The sequence below is a fragment of the Molossus molossus genome, unplaced genomic scaffold (genome assembly GCF_014108415.1).
Source record: "Molossus molossus isolate mMolMol1 unplaced genomic scaffold, mMolMol1.p scaffold_m16_p_4, whole genome shotgun sequence".
Lineage (NCBI taxonomy): Eukaryota > Metazoa > Chordata > Mammalia > Chiroptera > Molossidae > Molossus > Molossus molossus.
The window spans coordinates 56,193,331-56,199,919 of NW_023425377.1; the positions used below are offsets into that span (position 1 = coordinate 56,193,331).

The following is a 6,589-nucleotide window of genomic DNA, read 5'->3' on the forward strand; positions in this document are numbered from 1 at the left end:
GGATTGGCCTGTCTTGGGGCCAACTTCAGATTTTCCTAAATTCTCTCAAACCAGCAGCATCTGCCTCAGTGAGCCCCATACCTCTCCCTAAGTGGCCCCAGGTCTGACACTAGAAGCAGCCAGCCTTGGATCACAGCTTGGCTTTGCCTGGGTACCTCCAAGCCCAGCACAAAAAGCAGCCATCTGCAGATCACTTTGTATCTTATGCATGGTAGAACATAGGCTGTGGCTGACCTTGCCCCAGAGCCAGCATACTCAGTGGACAACTTCAGACCACATCAAAGCATCACCATCCAATCACCTCCACAAGAACACACTCAAGGAGTGAACTCAGTGGGTGCCAGAGCCCTGCTGAAGTAAGTCTTGCTCTGTGTCTCCTGCGCCATTGATACTCCAAGGTAGTCAGAGGTCAGTAGTCAGTGGGCACAGCCAGTCCTTGAAGCTGATCGACTTGAGTAAATCCCTCCTATTGACATGCCAACAGCAATCAAGACTCAGTTACAACAGAAAGGTTTACAGTCCACACGAGGAGTGTACCTCGAGGGCCCAGCTGGGATGATCAGGAAGGCTGTGCCAATGGACCTTACAGGATACCTACTACAACAGGCCACCCTAGGAAGCCTAGGAGGATTAGCAACTGTATCTAATACATAGAAACAAACACAGGGAGGCAGCCAAAATGAGGAGACAAAGAAACATATCCCAAATGAAAGAATGGAACAAACTCCTGGAAAAGAACTAAACAAAATGGAGATAAACAATCTAACAGATGCAGAGTTCAAAACACTGGTTATAAGGATGCTCAAGGAACTTAGTGAGAGCCTCAAGAGCATAAAAAAGGACTAGTAGAAAATGAATGGTGCACAGTCAGAAATGAAGGAAGCACTAACTGAAATATAGAATAATTTCCAGGGCCCGGCCATGTGTTGTTCAGTGGATTGAGCATTGTCCCATGCAACAAGAGGTCACTGGTTCAATTCCCAGTCAGGGCATATGCCCAGGTTGCGGGCTCGATGCCCAGTATGGGACATGCAGGAGGCATTCAACTGATGTTTCTCTCTCATCGATGTTTCTTTTTTTTTTATTTTATTTTTTATTTTTTAGTCCTCACCCGAGGACATTTTTTGATATTTTGTTCAGATAGAGTGGGAGTGGGAGAGAGAGAGAGAAACATCGACGCGAAAGGGACACATCGAGTGGTTGCCACCCACATGATCCAACCAGGGCCGGGGACAAACCAACTGAGGTACATGCCCTTAACGGGAACTGAACCTGGGTCTCTCCAGACCGCAAGCCAATGCTCTAACCGCTGAGCCAAACTGGCTAGAGTTCATCGATGTTTCTATCTCTCCCCCTCCCTTCCTCTCTATATAAAATAAATAAATAAATAAAAATATATTTAAAAAGTTTTTAATCATTTGAAATCAATGGATATAAAAAGAGCTTCCCAGACAAGAAAAAGCTAAAGGAGTTTATCACCACCAAACCAGTATTATATGAAATGCTGAAGGGTTTTCTTGGGGGAAAATAGAAGATAAAAAATATGAACAATAAAACGGCACTAAATACATATGTATCAATGACTGACTCTACCAACAAAATGAACAAGCAAAACAGAAACAGGCTACAGAGAACTTTTGGTTGGCTGCCAAATGGCTCAGCAGTTAGAGTGTCAGCCTGTGGTCCAAAGAGACCCGGGTTCAGTTCCTGCTAAGGGCACGTACCTCGGTTGCAGTTTGTCCCCGGCCCTGGTTGGGTCATGCGGGTGGCAACCACTCGATGTGTCCCTTTCACATTGATATTTCTCTCTCTCTCTCTCTCTCTCTCTCTCTCTCTCTCTCTCTCTCTCTCTCTCCCCCTCCCTCCCTCCCTCCCACCCTATCTGAACAAAATATGGAAAAATGTCCTCGGGTGAGGATTAAAACAAAACAAAACAAAAGAATAATGTACAGGGAATCAATAGTAGGGTAGGTGAAGCCATGAAGCAAACCATCAGTTTGGAATATAAGGAAGCTGAAAACACCCAATTAGAACAACAAAACGAAAAAAGAATTTAAAAAAATGAGGATAGTGTAAGGAGCTTCTGGGACAACTTCAAGCGTACCAACATTCACATCATGGGGCTGCTGGAAGGAGAAGAGAGACAGCAAGAAATTGAAAACCTAGTTGAAAAAATAATGACAGAAAACTTCCCTAACTTGGTGAAGGAAACAGACATACAAGTCCAAAAAGAACAGAATGTCCCAAACAAGATAAACCCAAAGAAGCCCACACCAAGACATATCATAATTAAAATGCAAAGGGTTAAAGACAAAGAGAGAATCTTAAAAGCAGTAAGAGAAAAGCAGTTAGTTACCTAGAAGGGAGCTCTCATAAGACTGTCAGCTGATGTCTCAAAAGAAACTTTGCAGGCCAGAAGGAGTGGCAAGAAATATTCAAAGTGATGAAAAGCAAGGACCTACAACTAAGATTACTCTACCCTGCAAAGCTATCATTTGAAATCAATGGATATATAAAGAGCTTCCCAGACAAGAAAAAGCTAAAGGAGTTTATCACCACCAAACCAGTATTATATGAAATGTTGAAGGGTTTTCTTGGGGAAAAAAAGAAGATAAAAAATATGAACAATAAAATGGCAATAAATACATATGTATCAATGATTGACTCTACAAACAAAATGAACAAGCAAAACAGAAACAGACTACAGAGAACTTTTGGTTGGTTGCCAGATGGAAGGGGTGTTGAGGGGGTGGGCAAAAAAGGTGAAGGTACAAATTAAGAAGTACAAAGTGGTTGTTAGACTGACAAACCTCAAAGGGAAGGGGGAGGGGAGTGGGAAAAGATAAACCAAAGAACTTATATGCATATATGCATAATCAATGGACACAGACAATAGTGTGGGGAAGGCAGGAGTGGAACAGAAGCGGGGAGGAGGGGGTCAATGGGGGAAAAGGGAAGTAATCTGTAATACAACAATAAAGATAAGTTTCAAAAAAAAAGAAGAGATTAGGACACAGACACATACAGAGGGAAGACCATATGAGGACACGGGGAGGAGAATGCCATTCACAAGCCAAGGAAAGAGGTCTCAGAAGAAACCGACCCTGCCAACACCTTCATCTTGTACTTCTATATTCCAGAACTGTGAAGTAATCCATGTCCATTGTGGTAGCTTTTAGGGCAGCCTCTGCAAACTCATATAACAGGCCCTTTCCATCTCCCTTCAGGTTCAGAGGCCCTATCCACTCCCAGCTTCTGTTGCTCACAGGCCTTACCATCTGTCTGCCTTCTGTGTGGCTTCCTTCCCACTCTACTTCCTCTTTTCTGGACTGTCTCCTCTTCATCTCTTGTTCTTCCTCTGGAGTTATAATAATAACTGCTGGCACTGGTCTTGCAACTCCTCTGTTCCAGACTGGAGCTCTTGGGGCCCCAGGAAGCAGTATCTTATTTAGCACCATTGATGTCACAACCCTTCATCAAGTTGGATGCTATTATTGGCCTTATATAGACAGGCACCCAAAGCTGGCAGAGTGGAAGGAAGTTGCTCACAACCACACAGCTAGTGTCAAAAAGAGAATCTGGCTGGCCCTAGCTAAGGCAGAACCTTTTTCTCATGTCTTAACAGATCCCTGGCCTGTAGGCTGTGTATGGGCAGGGTGGTATGGAAGCAGAGGTCAAACAAAGTGCAGGCACTGAATTTTCCTTAAAACCCATGAAGTCAGCAGCATTAGTTGTGGGGTAGGGGGGGTTGGAGGATGGACATTTTGTAGACTTGTGTTAATGCACTCTCAACCTTGTGTTAATGCATTCTCGGAAACCTGGCCCGCCCAGGTGCACTGAGTGCTTCATTTGCATGTGAATAAGGGTTTGTTATCTTTTGGCTTCAAAATCTCTACCCATAAAAAGCAAGAGACAAAGCTAGGGTGTATGGTTTGCAGAGACGCCATCTCAAGGAAAGAATTTACATAAATCCACTTGTTGCCTGGGGGTACCAATCTGCAAATAAATGGGACTGCGTCCAAAGATCTGGAGCATTTGCTCCTTTGCAAAGCTCCCTGTCACTCCAAGCAGCATGTGCTTGTAGTTTCATTGCATTGCACCAATCCCGGCAGGCCAAGAGACAGCAATTAGCCCCCATTTTCTAGGCAAGGAGGTGAGGGCCTCTAGGGGCTAAGCCACTCAAGTGCTACAATGGGGGAAATCAAAGTATCTGAGAAGCTCTTATGGGCAGCTAGACTTTCCAAGGCTTTGTGCAGCAAGGGAGGGTTCAAGCAGGATGTGGGGGAGGAAAGTTCCAGTGCCAAGTGGCTTACAGGCTCTTAAGACAATCAGACCTTTTAAGGAACCAAGCTGTAACAGAATGAAATGCTTCCTCTCTCTGATAGACTGCCAATAAGCTCCTGCTGTAGATATGCTAGTTAACTAGAGGAATTCTGCTTGACATTTGAGCAGCCCCCTTGTCAGCAAAGAGTTGGGGAACTACGTACAAAGTAATGACTATTTCTCAAAAATTCACAGTAGTCTCCATAACTGGACACAGATCAGCAGAGGTCAACAGACAAACTGGGAATAAAGGGATTGAGAAAGTTCACACTGTTTGGTTCCCTTTTGAGACCTACCTGACTAAGGCCAACAGCCACCCCTTGCCTTGTCCCTTCTCCCTTCCCTTAAGAATAAAAGATGCCTGGATTCCAGACTCTTTTAAGATGAATTTGAGAATTAGTCCCCCTGTTAGATAGAATAGATAGCTATTAGGGCAGGAAAGAAGAGAAGGGAAAAAGAAGGAAAGTTTATCTCACCCAATGAACAAAGAACTCACCCATCTTAGGATTTGCCAAACAAGATCATTAGATATATGTACAAACATTCTGAGATAAGCCACAACAGTGTAGAAGGGGACTTTGAAACCTAGTCCACTACCCAAGATATCTTGCAGGGGAACCTTGAAACCTAAAGGGGGAAAGTATATATGAAACTCCTTGAACCCCCACCAGGATGGGCTCTCAGACTAGCTGAGTTGCCTGCTTTTGCTTTACACCAGTGCATTCTTTAAAAAAAAACTCTTGCTTTGCTTCCTTAATAAAGTTGATTGCTTTGCTTAACCACTGCTTTCTGTCACTCATCTAATTCCTTCTTGCAAGATTGCCATGAGCCGAGGAGAGGAAAGCCAACCACTCTGACTCAGGGGGCTCTTGGTAACACTCCCATCTTCTCAAGCTAGGTCTTCTTGATCAATAAACCTTACCTTGATCCAAACTTTGATCTATTGAGCATTGGGCTTTCTTTTGAAACATCAGGCACAGAAACACTGGGCCCGTAACAAGGCCTGACCTCTTAGCAGGGATGACCTACCGATTGAGTTTCTAGGGCCCACAATACTTTGAAGGCCCTTGCAAATGTTTCAAAATAATAATAATAAAATATATATATAATTTAGGCCCAATTCTGTTAAACTCTAGGCCAACTCAGTTGTAAAATATAACTTTTATTTATTTATTTTTTGGTATGTGCCCCTAGCAGGAACCAAACCCAGGACTCTCTGGTCCGCAGGTCGACACTCCAACCACTGAGCCAAACTGGCCAGGGCTAATTTTTAATTTTTTAGAATGGAGGATGGGACCCATGAAGGCAAAATTTCCTGGGGCCCATGAAAGTCACAATGGGGAAGAGAAAAATGGTAACAGAGTGAATAGAAGCTACACAGACCATCTCCCAGGACCAAACTGGAATTACAACTAAAATAAAGAAAAGTCATCTGGAAAAACCAACTGAAGAGCAGCTGGAGAGAACCCTTATAACCAGGGACATAAAGAGGACCCCAAATTGAGACTGGTGGGAGCTGCAGAGACATGAGAGGGTTGGCTGGATGCCCATGGGCAGCAGCTGAAGCTGTCTTAGCTGTTAGCAGTTCCCTCTAAGAAGTCAAGGGTTAAAACCCCAAGCCACAGCTGAAGCTGTCTTAGCTGTGAGCAGTTCCCTCTAAGAAGTCAAGGGTTAAAACCCCAAGCCAGCTCCCCAGCACAGAGTGGTGGGACAGGGAAAGGTGCCCACATAAGACCTGGCTGAGAAAATCACCAGAGCAGAGGTTCTGTCAAGCAGGGGGAGGCACAGGGAACACCAACACATCTCTGAAGGGCCAATGCACTAAATTACAGTTACAGCCACTCACCTTGGGCTCCAGCAGAGGGAGAGTGGACTGGACTGGAACCGTGTGAGGAGAGTTAGGGGTTTGAGGCACTGGGGAGAGAGCTGGCAACAAGGCCATCAGGAGCTCTATGCTGAGTCACTCCCTCACAGAACAGTAGCCATTTTCCTCAAAGAGCCCCTCCCCAAAGTGGCCTTAGCTCAGGGGACAAGCAACTGCCCCTCCCTCAGGAATTTAACACCACTCAGCCCAGAGAAGTGCAATTTGAGGCTCATTAACAGCTAGAGACTACCTGCCAGCCAGCAGGCAGAGAAAAGCTTCTGAAAGTTTTCAGGTTTGGACCTAGCTCTCAATGTTGGGGTCATGGCTCTGGAAACTGAGCTTTCTGAAAGCTGAGGCCTGGACCCCCGTGCTGAGCCAATAACCCACATGCAGAAACCACTA

At 44.8% G+C, this 6,589-nt stretch overlaps 1 protein-coding gene across 1 annotated transcript in view; it reads right to left on the bottom strand.

The window, feature by feature from the left end:
* Positions 1-5,384, bottom strand: part of TIMM44 (translocase of inner mitochondrial membrane 44) — a 32,405-nt gene extending 27,021 nt beyond the window's left edge. Inside the window, exons 1-2 of the mRNA XM_036241026.1 lie at positions 5,380-5,384; positions 817-822 (exon numbers count right to left, since the gene is read on the bottom strand). The gene's annotated coding sequence lies outside the window, so the exon portion shown is untranslated. The remainder of the gene's footprint in view (positions 1-816; positions 823-5,379) is intronic.
* Between the last annotated feature and the right edge of the window lie 1,205 nt (positions 5,385-6,589).